The sequence below is a fragment of the Thalassophryne amazonica genome, chromosome 11 (assembly GCF_902500255.1).
Source record: "Thalassophryne amazonica chromosome 11, fThaAma1.1, whole genome shotgun sequence".
Lineage (NCBI taxonomy): Eukaryota > Metazoa > Chordata > Actinopteri > Batrachoidiformes > Batrachoididae > Thalassophryne > Thalassophryne amazonica.
This window is the reverse complement of record NC_047113.1, coordinates 33,360,989-33,387,300: the sequence shown is the minus strand read 5'-3', so window position 1 is coordinate 33,387,300 and position 26,312 is coordinate 33,360,989. Positions and strand designations below refer to the sequence as shown.

General features: G+C 40.8%; 1 protein-coding gene across 2 annotated transcripts in view; it reads left to right on the top strand.

The window, feature by feature from the left end:
• frmpd1b (FERM and PDZ domain containing 1b) overlaps positions 1-26,312 on the top strand; it is a 104,700-nt gene that overhangs the window by 5,959 nt on the left and 72,429 nt on the right. For both annotated transcript variants that reach the window (XM_034181155.1, XM_034181154.1), the window contains exon 2: positions 20,397-20,547. The gene's annotated coding sequence lies outside the window, so the exon portion shown is untranslated. The remainder of the gene's footprint in view (positions 1-20,396; positions 20,548-26,312) is intronic.

The window sequence follows — 26,312 nt, the reverse complement described above, 5'->3', positions numbered from 1 at the left end:
GATCTGCCTGTCAAGAATTCTCATAACCCGCTCATGCCATAGGGATGGTATAATGGAAAGTTTTAGTGGTTTTGATACCGTGGGTTTTTCATACCGCGGTATACCGTGAAACCGGTTATCAGCCCATGTCTAGTTGGGGGAGGTAGCCAGTTTGTCATTGTTTTGCAGTTGTTAAATATAACGCAATGCTAAAATACCCTCAGCTGTATGAACATTGTGTTCTTTATAATTTGCAGTTGTTTCAATCCTATTGTCTTGCATACAATTTGTTCATATTTAATAAAGCCCCTCTATCAATCAATGAATCAAAAACAGTATTTACATTTTAACGGTATCTGCATGAGCCCTTGTGTGTGCGTGTACATGAGCTTTTAATAAGAGCGGAAGTTGTGCAAATCAAGGAATATTTATAGATGAATCTGTGCATTTGCTGGTATTAATGAGACACATTTAACTCCACAGGAAGTTAGGTTTGAGTTAGCGTGCATGCTAACGCCATAAAATGTCTTGTAAATGACTCCAGAGGTGTTATCAAAAACAAAATGGAACAGATTGAAAGAGAATGTGACATTTTAACCTTGTAAAATTCATCTTAAAATATGTCAAGGTTAGCCATTTTTTAACTTGTGCAAGGTCTATGTTCCCTGTGAATTAGAAGACTGTGGCAGTAATAGGACTGAACTTATGCTGAGCACAGACGGACAGACGGATGGACAGACAGATGCAAAGCCTTCGCAATACCCGATAGCCATATCTGATGGCCTTGGGTAAAAATGAATTTTCAAATCCATCTATTGTACTGAAAAATAAGATACAATCTAGATTAAATAAGTTACATTTTTGAATTGGTTCAAAATTAAACTAGCTGATTATCTTTGGTGTAGAATAGTGTGTTACGTTAGTCCAAACAATATATTTAATGCTCACATCTGAAAAGCTGGAAAATGTCAAAGGTAGGCTTTTTTAATTGTTGGCTTAAATGATTAATCACAACATATATCCTTCTGCCACTTAATTAATCCAACAATCTATTAATAAACATTTAATTAATTCAACGTAACGCAAACTGAATTAAATATTTAATCTTTTTTTTTTCTGGGGTATGAAATATTAAAGTCTTGCTGCGTATTATTCCTGAGCACAGACGTCTGTTGTTGCTGATGGCTTACTAGCTGTTCTAATATTACTTTTACTTTTAGATAAGACCGCTATTGTGCAGTTTTGTGTGATCACCAGCTTGAAGGAAATTGGCTTGTGCAGCAACAGGAGAGCAAGTTTTCCAAACTCCCAACATCTATCATGCATCCAAAGCTTTCCCTCAAACGTCTGTCTCTCTGGGTCAGAACCACTGAGATCTGAAATACAGTGTGTGCGCTATTAATCTTCAGAAGGCCCATTGTTTAATAGTACACTGGGGAACGCTAGTCCCTCCAGGTCGCTGATGAAAGGGGAAATTAAATGAGTTGTGCACAGTGTGCCCTGTCTTCATAATGTTAATGGAACGAGCTGACAGGCTGAGCAGAACGGTACATTTGTTAATGTCTGAAAGTAACATAAAAATAATAAGAAAACACAACCGAACCATCAACGGTGACCGTGACTGAGCCTAGGCCAAGATGCTTTAGTTTATCAAGGTACACACCAAAAACTGGAGTGCCAAAATCTCACATGTCAGAGGTGATTTTAACACTTAAAATTGTATGTCAACACTCTCGGTGTCAAACCTTGCACCATGTTGGTGTTGTTTTTCTGCAGTTAATGAAATCAGTGCTAAGTCAGTTCCACAGTTGGGAGTTAAAAAGCTGAACTCTGGCAGAATATAATACTGTGTGCTTAATGCTTTAAAGCTTTGGACAGTGTTAATTTAAAGGTCCTCTGTGCCACTAGGTGTTGGAAAGCACCAGGAAAATACTGACTTTCCAGTCACACTCTCTTCCTTATGGAAAAGTGTGGAAAAAGCCAGACCTATGTTGATACTCGTCTGATGGTATTCTTGATCTAAAGCAGTGCTTCTCAATTATTTTCTGTTATGCCCCCCCCAGGAAGAAGAAAACACTTCGCGCCCCCACCTGACTCTCCGCTGTGACTATAAATAGTATAATTTGTCCATAAAACTGTTATAAGTACACCTCTGCATAACATTGTATCCTTATTAACATTAAAGAAAACAAAAAGAAAGAACTTTAGATCAACTTACAACAAAGAATAACTTACTCAGGAGCACAATAAGTAAAACACTTTAACATACCAAACAAAAATGAATAAAACAATTTGTGCTGATTTTTTGGGGGGGGGGATTTTTTTTTGCAGCAGCAGCAGCACTTGCGTCATCCAGCATGACAGAGACCATGTTTACTGCTGCTCAGCTCCTCTGCTATGGTGCTATGATGCTCACGGTGCTCGCTGGTTTACTGAAGCAGCACTCACAAAGCGATATTTCTGGCAATATTCAGCACCTTTTCGCTGAAAACAACTCAAGCGGCTTATCTGCGTGATTGGGATAAATGGTAAATGGACTGCATTTATGTAGCGCTTTTCCATTTGCATCAGATGCTCAAAGAGCTTTACAATAATGCCTCAAATTCACCCCGATGTGACGGTGCTGCCATACAAGGCACTCACTACACACCAGGAGCAATAGGGAACTAAAGATCTTGCCCAAGGGCCCTTTGTGATTTTCCAGTCAGGCTGGGATTTGAACTGGGGATCTTCTGGTCTCAAGCCCAACACCTTAACCCCTAAATGTAATGTATGGGAGGTAAAGGGATGTAATGTCTTTAAGTGATGCCTTAATTTATTTGGCTTTGTGCTGTCCGCTGCCAACATTATAAGACACAGCGGTCTTTCCTTGTCTCCCACCGTAGTGCGAAAAAAACCCGACATAGAACTGCGTTCCATTACGCTAGAGTCCTCAATACTCCCTGCGCACACTCCGACAATGAGAGTGCCACTGCCACCTACTGCAGTGGATGTGCAATCACACTTTTTTCTTGTAGGGGAAAAAAAGCATGTTCCCCGCGGTCACACGTGCCCCACTATTTGAGAAGGACTGATCTAAAGTCTTTTTAGCCTCTGAATGTGGATTTTTAGGTGGAGGAATTTCTGGAAACTCACTACTCTCCATTATCTTGCATGCACAGTGCTACGTGCACTGTCACTACTGTCTCTTTATAAATGTAGGGTTATGAAGACAAGGAATGGAAAAGCTTGATTCCAACAAACGCAGAGGGAGTGTTGCTTCATTTTCTGTGCAGAACACAATGTTAAATATTACATAGAAAATACTTGTTGGCTGTGACATTAAAGTTTAAGCATGAGAAGTGTGAAGCTACACAAATTCTGAAGAAGTATTGAGATGAACTCTGTCAGAGTTGATTTAACTCAGGTGTTTTTGCTGTGTAGACTTTGGTTATCCACAGAGCTGAGAAAGTAAGTCTATTAATCATTTGTCTATCATATCACAAATAATCTTTAACTAGTAATAATTAATCATATGAGTAATTCATTTGACAAAAACTGTGAAATTCAACTTGTTTAACAATGTTTTAAACTGATGATTGTGTGGTTTATGGCATTAAATTGCTCTAAACCAAGAGTAAAATAGCTTAAATTGCTTTAATCTTAGGATTACTTTGATTTTATTGGTTTCCTTCACCAATGAGGTGATGTTTTCAGCTTCTTTTTTGTTGTTGTTTGTCTGATTGTTAACAGGAAATCTCGAAAACAGACGCATTGATTCTGGGGAGCGATAAACCTTGCAACAAGAACTTACCATATTTTGAATAAGAACTTGTCATATTTTTATTTTGACATTTGATATTTTGTATAGCTAGTAGATCATTTTAAATTCATATTTCATGTTTCCGCTTGATGACCATGTTATTACCTCACAGTTCTGCTAGGTCAAAGAAAAATAAACAGGGGGTTATTGGGCCTTGGTGGACCCTCTGAGTACCCTCCAGTTTTAAATTAACCACCAAGTACAGTCGACTTTTAAGTAAAATATTAGCCTTTGAAGAGGTAAACTTTCTCATTCAATGGCACACAGGTTTTTGGATTTAAACTGTTTAAATCTTCAAGAAACTGTTGCATACTTGTCAGCAATTCGACTGAATTTCTGGATTTTGGACATTTTTCATATGAAGAAATAATTTAACAATGCTTTATTTGGTCATGAGGAATGATACGCATTCGACTTATATCCTGACAATTTTTAAATCAAATTAAATGAACTGATTCACAGTTATAAAAGGAGCCCAGTTTCCAGTATTTATTCTGACATACCGTGTGCTATTTACAACGCTATAAAACTGAAGCATTCCAGCTGCCTTAGAAAATTTGTCCCAAGCTCAACGCAAGTAATCAAAAATACTCACATATACAATGTTTTCTGCCAAATCTGCATTTGGACTAAATGTGCACTTCAGTCTGTGTCCAAGTTTGTGGCAGTGGAATGAACTCTGGAGCTATAAACCCACTCTGTACTGCATTTACACTGAGCTTCATGTGCTGCAACAGCTGTATCCGGTGTTTCGTATTCTGCCGGAGCAGACAGAGAGGGTGTGTGGGACAGATTGGCAACAAACTCCCAATAGCAGCCAACTGCTCCATTCTGAATAAAAGCTGCTCATGCAGTCAGCAGAGCTGCTGTCAGAGGCTGCAATTGTGTACCGTTGCACATACTTATCATATTTAGGCCTGTGAGTGCTTATGTGTGCATGCACTTGTGCGTGCATGTGCTCGAGTGTTTTTAATTGCATTAGCAGAGTGCAGTGTGCTCAGTCCAGTGTGGACAGCTGAGCCACATAAAATTAATCAGGCTGTTCTCTGAGTTATTGAGAAAATTGTCCTGTCAGATTGTCATATCCATTTGCATGGATTATGTTATTTATCTGGAAAGCAGTTGTGTGTCTGTATATCTGCAACATCACAGTCATAAAGTATATACACCAGCATCAGATTATGATGATGATGAAATAGAGACTTTCTATGAGCAACGGCAGGAAGTCATAGAGGAAAAACCCAAGAGGGACATTATTGTACAAAGAGACTGGAAGGTTGTACTGGCAAGACACATGAATCACAAGAGTAATTAGATTGCCTATTATAATGAGCTGGTACTGCCCATGACTTTAGGTAGAATATCAAGAAGATGGAGCTATGATTCCCACATGTGCAATAACATAAATTGACTACATCTTGGTTAGTAGGCACTTTATATCAGGATTAAACAACTAAAAGACAAGTGCAGTCGCTGGCAGTCATAACCAATAACCAATTTCTGAAGACATTTTGCTCACCCTTGCCTTGAAAAAGATCAACGGGTAATGGTACTAAGCACAGAGGACCCCAATGCAGAGAACCACAATGGAAGGCAGGTAAAAACAGATTTATTGTCCACAGGAATTAATGCACAAATTAAATCAGCAGGCAAACAGGCTTGGCCAAGAACCAGCCTGATTGATGTCAGGTAGTTTTTCTGAACGAGTGGCAATCAGGTGTTTCAAAATACAAGCAAGAGGTCATTCACAGAAATTTATCATACAAGGTAAACAAATTTGAGATAGGAGGGAATGTGTAACATAGAGGAAAATACTATGGTTGTCCCGATCCGATCACGAGATTGGAAATCCCGATCACGTGGTTTCAGACTTGATCGAAATCAGATGTTGCATCCCGAGCAGGAATCCGATATAGATTTTATACTTGTTATTTTGATCAGTGCTATTTCAAGCTCATTATTGCAGATTAATGGGCCTTTCACGTGTCGGAAGCATCAGAGGCATCAAGAATCAGTCTAAAAAGCATTATTTTCAGTGAGACGTGTTGCTTTTTAGAGGCGTCAGAAGCGTCACGTCAAAAGCCGAACTAAAGTGACGCTTCTGACGGGAGTGTGCATTGCTGCTTGTTGGCAGGCTGACGTGGTCAAAGTTCAACCCAATCTTTTTATTATATTTTATTTTATTTTATTTCATTTTACTGAACAAAAGAAAAAACATACGTTCAACCCAATCCAACTTTCGACGCTCTGAGCTGTGACATAGCTTCGCGCTGTCCAATAGGAATGACGTGTCGGGCCAAAACACGGAAGACTAGTGGCAGAAATGACTGATCTGTAGAAAATAGAAATGTGTCACAGGACTGCTCATTTATAGAGCAGTTTTCTGAAGAAAAATCCTTGGAAATGTTTTTTGTTGTTGTTGTTTGTTACCTCAAAATTTCTGATTACTCTTTAAAAAGTTTAGAACACTTGTAATTAAAATAGCTAAATCAATAAATGGTTCTTTAGAAACCTTTCATCTGTAAATTAAAACCACCTGTTATTTCAGATTAGATAATTTCTTGTTTAACATAAGGAACCTCAGACATTTATTTTAAGACAAATAAAATAACATGGAGACTTGTACATTTTTAAAATCTGGGAGATTATTACATGATTGTTCAAGCTACCTCAAGAAGAAGTGCACTGTTTAAGTGATAAATAATGAAAATAAAGTATCGGATCAGGACTCGGTATCGGCAGATACTCAAAATCAGATGACTCGGAATCGGATCGGGGCCAAAAAAACCTGATCAGGACATCCCTAGAAAATACACCAGAAAACAAAGGTAATCAGAATGCAAGAAAGCAGGATCAAGCCTAGACAATCTGGTAACAAGGGACACTCTAATTCTTGTTAAATAGGCAACAGAAGTGTGAGACCAGAAATAGTAAGTTAAGCTACATAAAAACTACACTGAAGAAACATCAAAGTAAAAGTGCTGGAGAATATTTACCACGAGAGAGAATTAGCCTGAAAACATGGATGATAACAATAATAATAATTATTATTAGAATTATTATAATAATACCTGGTGAATACTGCCAGAAACAATAAAAAATTAAAACTAAATGCCAAAGCATGAATCATGAAACAACAAGCCAGAGCTGGCCGGATTTTGACTTGATCTTGAAAAACTAAATGACCCGAACATTTTGGGCGGTTTTCAGGCAACAATAGATAGAAAAGCCAAACTTGTTACCTTTCTAGAGGCAGAAGGTATCAGTGTAAACATCTTGTCAGCTACACTGAAAGCTAAGTCAATCAGCTCACAACATCTTGGGCAAACACAAACCAGGAAAGAAACCATCGGATCATTGGAGATGTTCTGAAGCTACAGTATGAAAGTAGAGAACCAAGAAAGACAAAACAACATGCATAAAGCATACAAGGAAATAAATTATATTAAAAAAGAACAGCATGATGAAAGCAAAATATTGGATATCAGCTCAATGCAATGAAATTGAACAAAACCCAGGGCTTAATTTGAGGGGGAACAAGCCGGAGCGAGCTCCGGAACCTCGGAAGCGCACTCCGGAACCTCTGACGTTGGCTCCGCCAGCTATTTATACTGGATCCGTGATCCGCCACCTCTCTTGACTAACAAAATATATAAAAATTCACCGCGATTGCTCTCACTGCCAATCACACCGCCGCCCTCCTGTCTGCTGTGCGGAATTGCGCCAAATCTGGCAACAGGTCCAGAGGCTACGCTCGCTGTTTTGATCCGGATGTTGACCGCAGCCTCAGAGCTCCGTGGCCACCGAGAGAGGACTTGGATTCTTTGCGGGTCCCGCAGCCGTACCCCCAGAGGCAGTGAGTGAAGGGAGAGCACGCGCATTGTGTTCTACGTGTGTCTGTTTATAATCTTCTCGCACAGAAGAAAAAAGAGAGTGTTTACACGAGAGAAAAGTGAGACAATGTTAATGCCTGTTTGAGAAAAGTGTGTAGTGAGGGGTTTTACAGCCTTAAAGCATCTATAATAAGTGTAAAAAATAGCGCTACTTCGCGGATTTAATGCTGCGTTCACACCGGGCGCGATCAGACGCTACAAATTCGCGGGGGTCGCGTGGCGACGGACGCGCCTCCTTCGCCCGGTGTGTCGCTCTGCTTGGGTGAACTTTCGCTGCGAAAATTCGCCCCGGTGTGTCATCAAATAGGAGGAGCTTCCATTACGCTCGCCGGTTCTGGTTGTCAGTCAAGTCATCATGACGGACCTTGATCACACGGAGCGAGTTGTTGTGAAAAGCTCCCAATACAGAGAGTATCATTATTTGCTGCAGGAGCTGCGTCTGAATAACGGCCGCTTTCAGTGGTCCTTCCGCCTCTGCGGGACCCAGTTTGAGGACCAACTGTCCCGTTCACGCGCACACATGTAAACAATAAAAAAAAGAAAGAAGAAACTCCGCTGCTTGCTGCAGCTCGCTCATCCCCCAAAAAACTCTGTCATAATTGTGTTTAGAAACCAGTCACCATTTGTTTTATTATACATCTGTGTAGTTAATTAATAAAATATTCTCCACACAGACGATTCGCTCGTGCGCACACGTAAAAAAAAGAAAAAAAAGAACGAAACTCCGCGGCTTGCTGTGAGGCTGCTCTTTGCTCTTTCCCCCAAAAAAACTCTGTCATAATTGTCTTTAGAAACCAGTCACCATTTGCTTTATTATACATCTGTGTAGTTAATAAGTAAAATAATCTCCATGGATGATTCCCTCGCGCGCGCACATAAAATAAAAATAAAAACTCCGCTCCCGCTGCTGTGGGGCTGCTGCTTGCTCCAGAAACTCTCTCATAATTGTGAAATAAAGGACAAAAGAGACATAAGTCCTGCTCACAGGCTGCTACCAGATACAGGACATGTTCACATCTTCAGTCAAACTCCAGACATCTCCACGTCACTACATATTCAGTCCCTGATTGGTCATCGCGGCGCGACGAGAGGAAAAAGTTCAGATTTTTCAACTTGGGGAGGAGGGCAACACGACGTGACGCGACGCAATATCACGCTACAAACGCGCAAAACGCTCAAAATCGCTTCACTTGCGTCGCGCTGCGCTGTTTGGCGCCAAAACGCGTCCTTATATAGGGATTACATGGCAACCTGTGGCTGCAGTCGCTCACGTCGCACCCGGTGTGAACGCGGAGAACGTAAGTCCCGCAATAAACGAGGGACCACTGTACATCATTAAACAGGAATTTGTACTTTATCTGGATTTGGTGTGACTAGTGTTATTAGGCCTACAATACATGCCCAGTTTATTTTCGGTGTGGCGCACAGCGTTGTTCGCAAGCCCCGCCCCCCGGCCTTCTTTTTTTTTCTGCACCGGAGCCACCCATCTTCTGCGCTCCGGGACCTCCCACTTTACAAACTAAGCACTGACAAAACCTAAGGAGAAACAACACTAATGCTATGAGACAAAGGAAAGTTTCAGTCATCCATAACAAGAACAGCAAACATCTCACTAAAGAAAAGGATCAACTGAAAAGGGTGACTGATTACTGCTGAGAGTTGTACAATGTTTCAATCAGAGGGGCTTCAGCAGTTTTGTGCAGCTGGTGACAACCTTGTGAAGAAGATGTGGCTGCAGTAAAATCATTGAAACAAAGGGAAATCAGTTCGAGTTGACAACTTACCAGCTAAACTGGTCCAGGCAGGTTGTGAAACCTTGATAGACGCCCAAACCAAAATATGCAACAAGATCTGGCAGACAATGCAATGGCCGGTTCCAAGGACTCAGTTCGTCATCACCCTCCTGATAAAGAGTAACCAGAGTTGTCAAATCCAGATTCAGAAAGTAAAAACCCTCCCATGTGTTGCTTCTACCTGTGCACCTAAAACAGGTGATCTCAATAATTAGCTCATCCACCTACCTGAAGAGCTGAACTAATTACAATCAGCTGGTTTATTGGGAAGATGGAACAAATATGTGGCTGGACTGTTACTTTCTGAAGCTGGATTTGACACCTCTGAGGGTAAGCCATAACTATGCCAAATTTACAGAAGAATCAGCCTTATTAGCATCCAAGCAAAGCTATGCTAAGAATACTACAAAACAGATTCAGACCTCAGGCAGAAAGAATTATTGACTTCAAAGAAGCTTTTGTTCGAGGGTGGCTTGCATCGATACAGTATTAATCCAAATGTTACTTTAGCAATAAAAAACTTCCATCCATCCATCCATTTTCTTCCGCTTTATCCGGAGTCGGGTCATGGGGGCAGCAGCTCAAGCAAAGCCGCCCAGACCTCCCGAGCCACACACACATCCCCCAGCTCCTCCGGGGGAACGAGTCAGCAGTCTCTCATTGCTGATTTTTGATACCCAATTGTATGCACTTTTGGCAAATAAAAAAGACTCAGACACCCATTCAGAGTCTGAAATTTATGGCCTCAGACAGTGGACTCATCTCTGTGCTTGTCCTGTTAGACCTCAGTGCTGCTTTTGATACTGTTGACCATAAAATTTTATTACAGAGATTAGAGCATGCCATAGGTATTAAAGGCACTGCGCTGTGGTGGTTTGAATCATATTTATCGAATAGATTACAAATTGTTCATGTAAATGGGGAATCTTCTTCACAGACTAAGGTTAATTATGGAGTTCCACAAGGTTCTGTGCTAGGACCAATTTTATTCACTTTATACATGCTTCCCTTAGGCAGTATTATTAGACAGCATTGCTTAAATTTTCATTGTTACGCAGATGATACCCAGCTTTATCTATCCATGAAGCCAGAGGACACACACCAATTAGCTAAACTGCAGGATTGTCTTACAGACATAAAGACATGGATGACCTCTAATTTCCTGCTTTTAAACTCAGATAAAACTGAAGTTATTGTACTTGGCCCCACAAATCTTAGAAACATGGTGTCTAACCAGATCCTTACTCTGGATGGCATTACCCTGACCTCTAGTAATACTGTGAGAAATCTTGGAGTCATTTTTGATCAGGATATGTCATTCAATGCGCATATTAAACAAATATGTAGGACTGCTTTTTTGCATTTGCGCAATATTTCTAAAATTAGAAAAGTCTTGTCTCAGAGTGATGCTGAAAAACTAATTCATGCATTTATTTCCTCTAGGCTGGACTATTGTAATTCATTATTATCAGGTTGTCCTAAAAGTTCCCTGAAAAGCCTTCAGTTAATTCAAAATGCTGCAGCTAGAGTACTGACAGGGACTAGAAGGAGAGAGCATATCTCACCCATATTGGCCTCTCTTCATTGGCTTCCTGTTAATTCTAGAATAGAATTTAAAATTCTTCTTCTTACTTATAAGGTTTTGAATAATCAGGTCCCATTTTATCTTAGGGACCTCATAGTACCATATCACCCCAATAGAGCGCTTCGCTCTCAGACTGCAGGCTTACTTGTAGTTCCTAGGGTTTTTAAGAGTAGAATGGGAGGCAGAGCCTTCAGCTTTCAGGCTCCTCTCCTCTGGAACCAGCTCCCAATTCAGATCAGGGAGACAGACACCCTCTCTACTTTTAAGATTAGGCTTAAAACTTTCCTTTTTGCTAAAGCTTATAGTTAGGGCTGGATCAGGTGACCCTGAACCATCCCTTAGTTATGCTGCTATAGACTTAGACTGATGGGGGGTTCCCATGATGCGCTGAGTGTTTCTTTCTCTTTTTGCTCTGTATGCACCACTCTGCATTTAATCATTAGAGATTGATCTCTGCTCCCCTCCACAGCATGTCTTTTTCCTGGTTCTCTCCCTCAGCCCCAACCAGTCCCAGCAGAAGACTGCCCCTCCCTGAGCCTGGTTCTGCTGGAGGTTTCTTCCTGTTAAAAGGGAGTTTTTCCTTCCCACTGTTGCCAAGTGCTTGCTCACAGGGGGTCGTTTTGACCGTTGGGGTTTTTCCGTAATTATTGTATGGCTTTGCCTTACAATATAAAGTGCCTTGGGGCAACTGTTTGTTGTGATTTGGCGCTATATAAATAAAATTGATTTGATTTGATTTGATTTGAAAACAGGTGTAGTCTATGGTAAAAGTAGCGTTTTAGGACACTGTGGGCAACTGGGAAAGTTTTAAACATGATTAAAAAAATTAGTGTCGTCAGATTAAATCATAATCCACAAAATGTGAATAGTTGGATTTAACTCTTGTGTAAAAATAGGTAAAAGTGGATGATTGGGTACAATGTGCAGTAATGGGGACGTACCGTTCTCAGAAGGCTCCTTCGCAACATGAAACCCATGAAAAGCATGTTGCCCTCTTCAACAGAAGACAGTTTTGAGATTTTAGAAACATTGTAGCTTTTTTGGTAAAGTGTGGGAAGAAAGCAGAAGTAGCATTTTACATCCAAATAATTGTGTAATGGGACTCCTATGTACTTTGGTGTATTTGGAAATACTCGGTCACACTTGTATGTAAGTGGATATAATAGATAACATGAATTTTGTATATAATTTTAAAAAAATTGAGGGTGAGTTCCACAATTTTGAAATAAGGATGGACATTAGGGTCAACAATTGGCAATGGGAAACCACCATCGACTTCTTGGAAAGAATCACCTCAGTTGTCTTCAAGAATCATGAAGCCATAGTTCCTACTGGAGAAAGAACTGTCACTCACTGCACTTTTCTGACACCATTGATGATTTTGTAGGGAATGAACATGATCGAGCCAGTCTAGTAGAACATCTTATCAAATCATCTGTTAATTTGGGCATAGAAATCAGTCTAGAGAAATCAAAATGGCCGGACTTGAAAACATAAAATCTATATGGGACGTTTAGAATATCATCATCAGTTCTAAAGTCAAACTCATGAAATCCATTTTTGCATCCATTTTTATGCCTGTGAATCATAGAGGTCAGAGCAAAACTTTATTACCTCCACTGGTGCTGTCTGATTTTCTTTATTAGCCAGATAATTCAAAATGTAATGAATAGATTTCAGTGACATTTGGTGAGCAGAGCAGATAGATAATCTTACAGGAAATAAGTCTTTCACTTTTGGACGTGATCAGGAATATATTCTGGAACTGAGATCCAGAATAATGTTTGAACCGTAACAGCAATTAATTCAGAAGTTGTGAGATGATGTTGATGAGATTTGGTGAGCAGATGGATAATGATCTATAAAATGAGCGATTTTTATTTTGAATGTCATTTGGAACATATTTTTGATGGAGCACCTAAAGAAAGCTACAGATCCAAGAATAAAAAAGACCCCCAGGAAAGCCCGAGACGGGGGTGGAAGAGCTTCCCAGACGGACAGACAAAAGGCTACCAACCAAAGATAAGGAACAAAGAACAATGGGAAAATAGGTCACCTGTGGCAAGTTCAGAGGCCTGAAAATGCATCAGTCTAAAATGAGATGCAGGGAGCAACGGAGGGCAAACAATGCACAAATTTCCAGTTTGGTAAGAAAGCAGAGAAACGGGATCAAGAAGAACTCTACAGTAGCCAGGACCTCCATGTGGTGTGAGCTATGCACCTAGGCATCGCATCCTGAACTCCAGATGGCCTGAAAGCCTGTCAGAGTAGATTTGATGATGATGTGGATCTTCTGTTGGAAGCAACATCCAAGTGTGTCAGTGACATTATGATCTTGAAGCAGTTGCAGTTCCCCCCCCATCGCAGAGACCATGCTTTGGCCAGATGTTGTGACTCACTGAAGCAAGTAATCATACTTAAGCTTACTGTGCCATGGGAGGACCGGGTGGAGGCCAGTGAGGAGGAAAGAAACAAGTATGATGAACTAAAAAACAACTGCCAGAACAAAAGCTGGAGAGCTCGGCGTTTGGCTGCCGAGGACGGGTGTTGGGGCTATGCAGACCAATCTCATTGCAAGGCATAAACTGCCCTTGGAATCACGGGAGAGAGACGAAGAAGAACCATATACAATCTCATATACAATAGAGAAAGCATCCAGATGGCTGTGGCTGAAGAGGGCGGATCTGCGGGTTGTTGCTGGGGCACGGGCTGGGGCCTGATCAGCACCGCTCAGGTTACCTGGGTAACGGTGTATGATGTTTGAAAGACCTGAAACACCTAATGACCCCAGGCAACATCACTGATGATGTGCCCCGGCATCACATCAAAAGGCGTTTCTTTATGGGTCTAGAACATATGTGGCCTTGGCAAAGGTTTGCAATATTTACACAGCGGAAATTATATGTTATAGGAAGTTAGTGTTCCTTGTCAAATAAGATCAAATCACAAATGATGAAGTAGGACGAGTATATTATGAAAACCTCCTCACAATTGCAGACTACAACATTACGGTCATCTGGATTTGCCAATACTATATTATAAGGTAGTGTCAGTGAGAAAAGGAAGAGATGAAGGCAAAAGAAAAGACTGGAGGATGATATTGAGGAATGGACAGGATTGTTTTTTGACAGGTCAAATTGGAGGAAGCTGGTTATTAAGTTATCTGTAATACCCCAGTGACCCAGATTGACAGATAGGCAGATGGATATTTTTTTTTGTTTGTTTGTTTTTGCAAGGTGTTGTCCTATTTTGTGTCCTTGTGTTGCTTCACTAGGCTCAGCCCGGGTTGATCTGACCCAGCTCGGCCTTGGCTCAACCAACGACAACTAATTGGTTTGAAACTGATTTTGTGGCTGCACAGAAACAGCAGCAGCTGCCAATTAAATACCACCTTTGACCTCTGAGGACAGCAAATGTGGAGCATTTCTACGAAATGCATGTGTGCTTATATTATAGCAGAAGACAGGAATGTTGAACCGGAGACAGAGAGACAATGTGAGTGAAGAATGACAGTGATTGTCTCAGAGAAACTAGATATGGAATTCAAAACAGAGGGATTTAGATTATACACGTATACAGGAACACAAAGGAGTGAGTGAGAATGAATGCGTGACTACACTGACTGCAATGCTGAATGATGAGCAGTGTGGGATGTTTGTGGGCTTAAAGGAGTCACTGCAAAAGGGTTTTTATCAACTTCATACATTTAAATGCAGTTGAGATGCTGTGTTAAACATTCTCAAACTGCCACAATCCTATGACTGTGTATCGAGAAATGTTGCTACTGTAAGCCATTTTTAGTCTTATAATGGCTTTTTTATTATTATATCTGACATACAGCTTCCTGTTTTTGTGTAAAACACACCCACTGACCCACTGTCTACACTGTGTGAGACTCTTTCAAATGGCTAAACATCAAGCCGCAACCTCCAATGCTGGAATATGAAGCCAACGTAGAAGTGCCAAAACTTGCAGTTCCTTGATTGGCCACTTGAGGCTGGCTCCAAAAGCAACTCACTCCCCATAGAATCCCATGTTAAATCTCTTATTTAACAAGAGGAAAAAACAATAACAACAAAACATGTTTACAACTTGGTCCAAGAAATGGTTTTGATCTGTATAGCTAGTTTCCCAGTTAATCGCTTATCAGTTTATGTCAGGTTCCAACCCCGGGTTGGAGTCGGCTCTCTTATTTCCCCTTTCCACAGCTCAATTTTCTAGTCATTAGTTTTGTTCTGAGTTCATCATTTATTTTCTGTTCTGTATTCTGTAGTCTCTGTTTTTGTTTTCTGTTTATTTTTGTATTTTTTGTTTTTCATATTTTAGTAATGTGGTTTATTCAGTCATTGTTTCTGTCCAGTTATTGTTATTTCCATTGTGTTATGTATTCTGTTTTTTCCTCATGATTCCTATATTGTAGTCTGTAGTTGTTTCAGTCCTCTTTTGCTCTTCATGTAGCTTATATGGTTATCCTGTGTAATATATAGGTTCTTGCTAAATTTGTTGTCTTTTAGACTTTAGCCATATGTTTAATTTGTTCCTTTATAGTCATTGATTTTGGTCACCGTTTGTATTTCCTTCACGTACACTCTTGCACTTGTCTGTTTGTTCTTTGTTTCCCCAGTGTGTTCACTTACGCTCTTGCATGTGCTTGTTTCATCTTTGTGTTTTTCCCGTATGTTCACTTACTCTCTTGCACTTGTCTGTTTCATCTTTGTCACAGTCTGCCTGACTCACTCCCTCACTCTCTTGCATCTCTTCTCTCCTCTTGGATTCACCTGACCACACCTTCCTTCTAGAACTTTGTTCCACATGTGCACCTTGTTAACCTAATTACCCCATCTGTGTATTTAAGCCGTTCACTTTCTCCACTCCCCTGCCAGTTCTTCGCGAACTTTGTATGCATGTACCAGCCTTTGCTTCTGTCTTGTTTTTGCTTCAGTGTGTTACCACCTTGCTTTGTTTACCGGACCCAGTTTTTGCCTCAGCCTATGATACAGTATCTCACAGTGTTTTTGAACCCAGCCTGTCTCTCAACTACATCTTTGCCTAGCTCTTTTCTGTACCTCTGCTTCACTGCCTGCCTTCCTGTGTACTGTACCCCTGCTTGTGAAAACCATAAAAATAATTTTCTACTTGTAACACCTTGTCCTTGAGTCTACTTTTTGTGCCCTCCCACATTCTGTGCCATGTATCCTCGAGCCCTGTCAGTTTAAGATATTTTAAGCCATAAAGTTATACACATAATCTCAAGACCAGGCACCTAAGTGGCTCTACTCTACTCTTTTCTACTCTCCTATTTTACTCTTCCTTTTTAGATATTTAGATATACCTTTGTATACTGGCATAGTTCCACCTTAGAATTGGAATATAATATATAAGATATACCTTATTGACTTTTCATAAAGTTAATATTTTGGGGTGCACTCGTGCTGGGGAAAGGACCTGGCTAACAGTAGCTGCTAGCTGCTGCGGACTTGACCATGTCTGTCGTTTATGTGCATTTTGTTACAAATATCTGGGATAATATGGCGTGCTGTGTGGTTAATTGTACAAATGAACTATCTAACAAGTCTGTGCTCCAGTATTTCCATTGATTTGAATTTGATTGAATTTCATTTTTATCTTATTTAATTACTTATGTTTGCACTGTCAGCACAAATTAGCAGGTATTGATAGCTTGGTGACATTTAAAGTCCACACTGATGGCGCAACTGGTATTGAAGTAATATGCCGGCCAATTTTTGCTTCCGCAGTGAAGCATGATGGTGTTGTCTCATGACGTCTGAGGTGTTGTGTCGCTGTTTGCTTTTACACTTTTACTTTTCCAGTGAGGGCAGTGCTGCATGTTGGTAATGGAAAACATATTACAAAAAGTCGAGTCAGAACAATTCCTATCCCGTGACCAAGCCTGAAAAGGATAATGTATCATAAAAAGAAGGCAATTACCATTATCATATACCTATAAATGATACGCCAATATGATTGGATAAAATACTAAAGAATAAATAGCAATACACCCTTTTCGCGGACAGGTATTATTTTTCATACCACCCAAGTAATCAGCCAAGCCGGACAGCGTAGCGGCGCCACGATGAAGAGGTGTGGTCAGAGGAACTGTGAAATACTGGTGAGTCACTGTTAATAATTTCTTATGTGTCCAACCTCATAGGTTGATCATTAAAATTAAATTTGTTAGTTCTAAAAGCCATCATAATTATTTATAGGAAAACGTTCTATTTTTGTTTCTACTAAGGTTTGAACTTGAGTGTTTACACAGAGAAAAGTGAGAAAATGTTCATGCCTGTTTGAGAAAAGTGTATAAAGTGTGTAGTGAGGGGTTTTACAGCCTTAAAACATCTATAATAATTGTAAAGAATAACGCTGACTACTTCGTGGATTTCGCCTATCGCGGGTTATTTTTAGAACGTAACTCCCTTTTGCGGCCTCGCAGTTTCACGGATTTTTTTAGTGCAATTTTACATGCTGTTTCTTCTTCTTTTTTTTAACAGCGCATTGTGGTCTGTGTCATCAGGCGGGCCAGTCGCGGCACCGGTTGGCATCACCGCGATTGCTCTCACTGCCTCCGATTCGCTTACTGAGTCTGCAGGCTTGGTAAGCGATGCAGCAGGCCACTCACACCGCCCCCCTGTCTGCTGTGCCGAGCTGCATCCAACTCCAGCAACAGGTCCAGAGACTACGCTCGCTGTTTTGATGCGCAGTGCACGCTGCATGGTCTCGGTAACCGCAGCCGCAGACCTCCGTGGTCATGACTTGGATTCTTTGCGGGTCCCGCATCCGTACCCCCGGAGGCAGCGAGCGAAGGGAGAGCATGCGCATTGTGTTCTGCGTGCATTTATCATTTATAGGTATATGATAAAATCGTTATCAAGTTGTTCACCAATGAATATGGCTTTTTACACCCTTCAGAAAAGCATACACCCTGAGGCTGAATTTGTCTGAGTTTCTGGGTATTTTGTTTTGGTGGAGCCTTAGTCCAAAGAAAGTCAAGAGTTACATGCAAAGATTACAGCTATGATAGGACTTTAGTAAAAACGTAACGTTTAACGTTTTCCTTCATTGGTAGGGCAACATTTAATCAATAATGAATTGTTCAAACATTCCTGTAAAAACATCAAGTGATCTTCATCTGCTGTATTAGTTTGCTGGAATAGACTGGGAGACCTGGGAACAGTTCGCACCCAACCGGGACACTTGGCGTCATGCCATATCAACTGGAATAAAACATGCTGAACTACAAAGAAGAACTTGCAACGAAGAGAAGAGGCAACGAAGGAAAAGAAGTCGTCCAAACTAGGGGCACAGACCATCGTCTCTCGAGACGGAAGGAGCCAGCGCTGTATTAGTTTAGTACAATTTATGTACACATAATGACAAATCACAACATTTGTCATCTCAAGGTGCTACATATGGCCTACATCTAGACCTTAGCCTCCCCATGAGCAAGCAACAATCAGCAAGAGCAAGAAAATCTACCTCTGCAGACCAGGTTCAGCGGGATCTGCTTTGCCCATACGAACAAAATACAACAAAATCACAGCAAACATGCCGTGACGGGGTTATTTTGTTGGGGGTGAAGCTTGTCACTCAAGCAATGTGCTTCTTTCAACGTGTACCTGAGATGATGTAGGGTTTTAAGTTTGGAGTGCTGTGCACAAAACCTCTGCCTCATTTGATTGCCCATAACTCTCTTTGCCGTCCAGAAGCCATGCAGAGCTGCAGCAGCAGCACAGAAGTAAAAACCATCTTAAACACCAGAAAACTTTTTTTTTTTTTTTTAGGAGGCATCACACCCATGTCTCTGAGGTCTTTTTGATTAAAAATAATTTAATCTACCGAATGCCGTGCATGATCTTGCTGGAAATCTGCATGTTACACCCCCTTTACTATTCACATTTATTATTGATCATGAAGAACTCTGCTTTAAACCCATCACATTGTTAGAGAGAGAAAAACCTCTTTATTTTATATTCGTCTTCATCCAGCAGCATAGGAAGAAAATTCAAGCAGTGTGAGAAATGTTACCATGCTCTTTATTTATTTATTTGCCGGTTGACCATACATCAACGTCTGCTGCCCGCCTGTTTTTGCTCTCAACTAGTGAAGGAATGTTGCACTGATCAGCTCTTTTCCGTCCTTAACGTCTCACTTCTATTCTTTCCTTTCTTGCACTGCAGCTTTACTCTTGTCATTTTTTTTCCACTGCCCTGTTCTCCCTTTTCTGCACCCCCTGCTAATATCCTGTCCTTTCTTTGCCTCAACCAGTTCTCTTTTACCCTTTTTTCAGCCTCCTGGAGCCCCCTCTTCCTCCTCCTCCTCCTCTCTGCAGCCCTGAGATGTCTTTCTCTCGCTTCTCCTTGTTTCTGTTCTTGTCGCCCGCGCTGGCAAAGTGGTAGAAGGAGGCAGTTGGAGACCGAGCTAGTTGCATTAGCCCGATACATTATTCATGTGCCCGGCAGTCTGCGTGGGTCTGAGTTCTCTGTTGGCTCCTCTTGGGGGCACACGGGCCCCGTGAAGGAGCTCTGTGTGTAGGACAGAGGGCCTATTGGGAGAGCTGCACAGATGCGACAATCAAATGCTCCACTTCAGTTTTCTCTCCGAGAATAAAAAAAAAAAAAAGTCCCTCGGACAGAGGGTTCTCTTCAAGCAGAACAAAAGGAGTCGCTTCTTGTTTCTCCTAATTCAGCAGCTGAAAGTGTTCCCCAAGTCTATTTCTTGTAATTGTTTTATCTGCCTGAGCAGAAGCTGACTTGTGTGCCGTGATGATGTTCACGTCACAGAGTTGTCCTCTTTTATTCCGCAGTGAGGATCTGTGTCTGCTTGGTGTGGGTTCTTCCTTCGCCACGTCACACTTCACAGACTGCACGCCTTGCTTTTAGTGCTGTCCCAGTAAGAACTGTTAACTGAAGTGGGCGTTATGAAATTTTAATTGAGACAACCAAACAGAACTGGAGTGCCCCATCTCCACATCACCATGTTCTTTTCGAGAGTCGGCGGTGGAGCGGGTGGTGTTGGGGGGAGGAGGGGAGTGGGGGAGGGGAGGGTGCTTGGGGACAAAAGGAGGAGCTTTTCCTAAACCCATAACCACATATTCTGCTTAGGACTCACATCTGCTTTTGCTTGACACACTCGAACATTCACTCTGATGATATCAACAACTGGAATATTGTGTTTCTGTTCCGCATGAAAACCCAAGAAGATTTAGTGATTTATTTTTTTAAACCGTGCACTGCATCGTTCTACATATTACCTTGGGACATGGATTTCAGTCTTGTTGATGGGTTCTGACAGGTCTCCTGATAGCGTTGCTCTGTTTGGCACAGGTGGCCACAGCGGACTGGGATTGGCCCCGATGACTGCTAAGGTTCCCCTTCACCTGTTTTCGTCCAATCCTGGAGGGGCTGCAGCGCTGATGTCTCGAAGAACAAGAGTCTATTTGAGTTCTGGAGTCCTGAACAGACAAGCTACATCACGGTGAGTCATGGTCATCACTAAAATGTGGGACACTGAGCTGCTTTCTTTGAATATGAATGCAGCGTCTCAGTGAGACCGACGGGGTCATCAGATTTGAGTTTGTCCTATTCAGTGTAATATTTCATCTCCAAGTCGTCCTTCAAGTTGTAGCATATTTTTTTAAAGCACCTACACCTAATTATTGGCCTTATTAAAGGTATGAAAATGAGCTGTTGGCTCTTAGATGTCTTTTTGGGGCTGCAGCCCACAGAGCCCATCACTGGAGACGATCCTGATTCTGCAAGGGCAGTGAGGGTGAGAGAAAGAAGGAGAGAGAGAAATGAAATACACAAGAATAAGAAAATAACAACAAAAATAAAGATGTCATCTGACGCCACACTAGTGATGTTGATGTGTTCACATCCAGAACCTTTCCGAGCACTGACTAAGATTTAAAACAATGACAGAGCTGATTGATTACTCGATCACCTAAAAAGTAATCATTAGTTTTAACATTGTGCCATTTTGAGGAGATATTTTTAAAATTTGTTTCAATATGTTCAAATTAGGGATAGACCGATAATCGACTCTGCCATTTTATTGGCTGATCCGATTATCAGCCTTGGCCTGTTATTGGCCTACAGAGCACCCAGAGGGATTGTCAGCCGATGCCCATTATCGGCCCAACTGATTTTCGGTCTGTCCCTACAGAGCATCCAGAGGGATTATCAGACAATGCAAATTATCAGCCCAGGTGATTATTGGTGTATCCCTAGTTCAAAGTGGGTGTAACATGCTACGCCAAGGATAGAACAGTTTGAACTGTCTTAGATTGGTTCCATCCACTTCCACAGTATAGTCATTTCTTAACTGTTTTTATACCGATATCAACACACGATAACGTGGAGAAAATCAGAGTTAAACCATGTAAATTTAAGGTATCCTGCTTATGAACGGTTGCCCAAAAACAGCTGAACATCTTTTGCTGTATTATCTGGGGAAAAAGCACCTTATGTTCCACATTGATCGAAATAGCAAATTTGTTTTGCTTATGTAGTATTCCATAGATGTACTGCCACCTGCTGGATGGGTAGAGGAGGCATCTGTCTTTACAAGAGGTTAACCAGTTATGGATAGTTTGTGAATGCTGAAACAAGCTGTCATCAGTGGTGTCAAAAGTACACACATTTGTTACTTAAGTAGAAGTATAGATACTGCAGTTTAAAAACACTCTGGTAAAAGTTGAAGTATCAACTTGACCTTTTTACTCAAGTAAAAGTGAAAAAGTATGTGCTCCAAAATCTACTTAAAGTATAAAAGTATAAAGTAACCTTTAAAAAAAAAGGGGGGGGGGGGGGCGGGGGTAGATGCCACTATATGAACTGAAAGCTTAATTTAAAAACTGATTCATTCTACATGTGGCCCAAGACCCAAAACCCAAAATTACCCCCCAACACCACCTGCACGCAAATGTTTCAGTTCTAGAAGCTCTGAAATGCAATCTGAGACTATTCCAGACAATAAACTGCAGTGAGTGCAGCATCCATTTAGTGAAGAGAAAAAAACAAACAAACAAACAAAAAAACCCCACAACTTTCCTTATTCAAATTCATTCCAGTAGTATTCTGCTCTTACAAGGATGCAGCAGTTTTCTATTTTGGCAGATAGTTCTGGAGAAAATCACTGAAGAAATTAACAAATTGAAAATATGGTTTGACTGAAACAAACTGTCATTAAATAAGACAGGGATGAAGTGGAGGTGTAAGAGTCACTAGGTTTTCACAGGAAACATTTATTTATGTATGTATGTATTTATTTATGTATGTTCATTGTTAGTTGCTTTTATATTTTCTGTTGTGTTTCTATTCAGGTTCTTTTTGCCTCTTTCTCTAAAATTGTATATAATAATCATTAAATTATTAATATATACACAAAAATAAATTTAAGAATATTACAATTTGAAAACAAATGCAACCGAACGTGATGAGAGCTGCAATTGCTTAATGCTAAGTTTTAACATTGAAAATGCCATAGACATGCTAACGTGTTAGCATCGCTCCCGTTTTTAAGTTATAAAATACATCCATCAACTGTTTCAGAAGACCATAACAGGTCGGTTTAACATAGAAAAGGTAAATAATACTCACAGAAGTATGCTCTTTAGGGTTTTAGCGGGAGAAATTAAGCGAAAGAAAGAAAGAAAGAATAAACGAAGCAATAGGTCGAAGCATTGCTTCAATCTGCGAACCACTGCTTCGATTGGTTCACGGTTCAAAGCAAAGCCGCGCTGCAGAAAAGTTGATTACAGGCGCACATGACGTGAAATATATATATAAACATTAAACTGAAGCCAAGAGTAACGAGGCTGTTTGTTTTAAAAATGTAAGGAATAGAAAGTACAGATACTTGTGTAAAAATGTAATGAGTAGAAGTCAGAAGTAGGCAGAAAAATAAGTAATGGAGTAAAGTATAGATACCTAAAAAGTGTACTTAAGTACAGTAACGAAGTATTTGTACTTCGTTACTTGACACCTCTGGCTGTCATATATTCTGAACAGCTGTGTTTAAAACTCACAGATAGTTTGTCTGCCTCCTGAACTCGCTGTGTGTTCATCGCTGTGTTCGGCTCAGCTAGCAAGCTAGCAACGGTAGGGGGAAAAATGATGCCCACTACATGGGCAAAGTCAAGAAAAATGAAAGGCATCAGAGGGCTAATGTATACCCTGGGGGTTCGATACATCATGATATAAGTGTACAAGTAAGTATACATATGTCTGTAATGTTGTTTTCTTCTGTGTACGAGGTCTGTCCAAAAAGTAACGGACCTTTTTAATTTTTTGCAAAAACCATATGGATTTGAATCACGTGTGATTGCAGCAGCCAAGCTTGAACCTTCGTGCGCATGCGTGAGTTTTTTCACGCCTGTCGGTTGTGTCATTCGCCTGTGAGCAGGCTTTGGGTGAGCAGTGGTCCACCCCTCTCGTCGGATTTTTATTGCGAATAAATGTCTGAACGATTTGGAGCTTTGCTGCATCAATTTTTTTCCAGAAACTGTGAGAGACCTCCAGGTGGAAACCATTCGGAAAATTAATATGGCTTTCAGGGACGATTTTATGGGGATTACACAGATGAAGCCTCACAGGACATGTCCTGGCATGTCCAGCTCATGCTCAATTTCTCGGATATTCACACAACTGAAAAGCAACCGGAAGCCGTTTGAAAGCCGTCCTGTGAGACCAACATGGAGGTGGTTTCGTCCTGCGCCATGAGCGGCACGGTGGGGCAAGCCTCCGCTTCTTTAAAATGCAGGAGATCTCATATAAGAAACTAGAAGGCACTGAGAGTGCATACCTCTGCCAAGGTCACATATTGCTGAAAAATGTCTTCTGGATCTTGGATCTAAAATATGTTCTGGGACAAATTCTAAATAAAATCTCTAATTTTCTAAAACATTATCCATCTGCTCTCCAGATTTCATCAACATGCGCGCACAACTTTTTCAGATAAATGTTGCTATGTGCCAAAGATTCTTCTGGATCTCAGTTCAAGAATATATTCTGGATCGCCTTCAAAATTTAATTACTTGTTTCTATATAGTAGTGATATTTAGCAAGTTTTTTCTTTTTTCTAAACATTTTAGACACATTGTTGTGCCTAAAACCTTTCAACATGACAAGTATAATTCCTCAAAATGTTTTTAGTACCATAATTGCCTGCTGATTTTGTACTATTAACTACACTTCCGCCACCTTTTGTGCTTTATTACACAAACAACTGTGCAATTTATTCTGTGCAATAATTTTACCATATCTATACATACTTAGGGGGTGGTGGCCAAATGGTTAATACGCTTGGTTTCAGTGCAGAAGGTTCCAGGTTCAAATCCCACCCCTGCCACATTTCTCCATGTAATGTGGAGTTGAGTCAGGAAGGGCATCCGGCGTAAAAGCTGTGCCAATTCAACATGCAGATCCACCTTGGATTTGCTGTGGTGACCCCGAGTGCAAACAAGGGAGCAGCCGAAGGGACTTACTATGTATACATACTTTTTATATATATATATATATATATATATATATATATATATATATATACTTACTTATATTCTATTTTTCACATAATCTGTTCACATTAGTATTTATGTACTCACCAGCAAACATTATAATATACTTTAGTCACCTTTCTTTAATGTAAATATTTTTCTTTTCTTTACTACAGTACGACTCTTGCTGCTGCAATAAGTGATTTTCCCCACTATGGGATCAATAAAGTTTATCTTATCTCATCTCATCTTATCTTAAGTATGTAAGTGACTGTTTTTCTTGGGGTGGGTGTGTCAGAAATCACACAAGTGTCCCAGCATGCAACTGTCCATTACCTACCTACTACCTCACTAATCCTTTCTCATCCATGTCAATCTGCTTCAGTCTGGATCAGCAAGAGGTGCTAAAGTGACATCCTGACCAGTGTGGGCGCACGCAGAAAAAGGGCCCATAATCCTCTTAAAGGACTGTGAGTTGTACCACTGTAGAATGCTCGCCATCGCTGGATGGTAACCAGCCACGAAGATGACAGAGTTGAGTGGCTTAGTGGCACAAAAAGAGACATTTGGTGTTGTCTTGTGGATCAGCCTTTGCTTCATCATACATTGATTGGATTGTAGTATCTATTGTTTTCCTATTACTCACAACTTAAAGTAGAGTAATGTAATGGCGCTGTATTGGCTTCACCCGCCTCATTTATTGCACAAAGGCATGCACTGAAATCCTTAGTGTGGCAGGGTGCCACCAAGTCATCGTGGATCTTCTCACATCTTCGCAAAAGTCTTGGCTTGCAGATGTGTTCTTATATTTCAGTAGGTTTCAGATGCACATTCATCATTGTTAGCCATATTGATCAGGTGTGGAGTCCTGGCAATGGCTCTGCTCTTTCTTCTCACTGAGGTCACACAGTCCAGCATGGCCATGAAGAACAAAACCAAAAGGTTCACCGTCACGTGATGCTGTAAATCTAATGCACCTTATTACGTCAGTGATAGACATGACTCTGCAGCACAATAATACCCTCTTAATTCTTCGTAACACAACAAAAGCTTCAGCCTCTTACGTGTCCCGATGTGTCCAAGTATTCGCTTCTGTCAATGCAATTTTCAGCCGCAAAGAAGAAAGTCTGGCGAGGAATGAGCATCTGGGCTCGACAGGGCTGATGGCATCGTATCGATCGGCCGACAGAAACAAAACACACTTAATAGGAGCCGTAAGCCTTCAGTTGTGGTCGGGATTTAATGCTGAGCAGCTTTACCTCGCTGAAATTTGACGGCATCTTTCATTATCTACTCACCGCTGGTTTGTTTAAAGGGCAAGCTGCTGCAGGGTTGTCGTTCCCAGTGCAGAGTGCAGCACGTTTATGTTGAACTGTTTTCGGCGTGCTGTGCCGTTGATCCTCTGTGACTGGCATTTGCAGCATTTTGAATCCCATCACTGAGGCAAATGTGTGTCACCCGTGCTGCTTTTGATGTCAGCCGCTCTCTTTTCTCCCTCATTATTTCTCTACTGTTCCCATAATTGATTATTCATTGTGTTTAAGGCAGGCTACTTGCTGTGCATTAAAATCAGTCCAGAAAAGATGAAAAGTTAAATGGTGCACAATAAGTCACTCTTAAGTTTCAATGACTTTTTGAACTTGGTCATCAGAAGTGTTCAGAATGTAAGATCAGATTTTAAGGTTCTGTTACTAACCTATAAACTTATTCACAGACTGGTACCTCCCTACTTAGCTGACCTAAT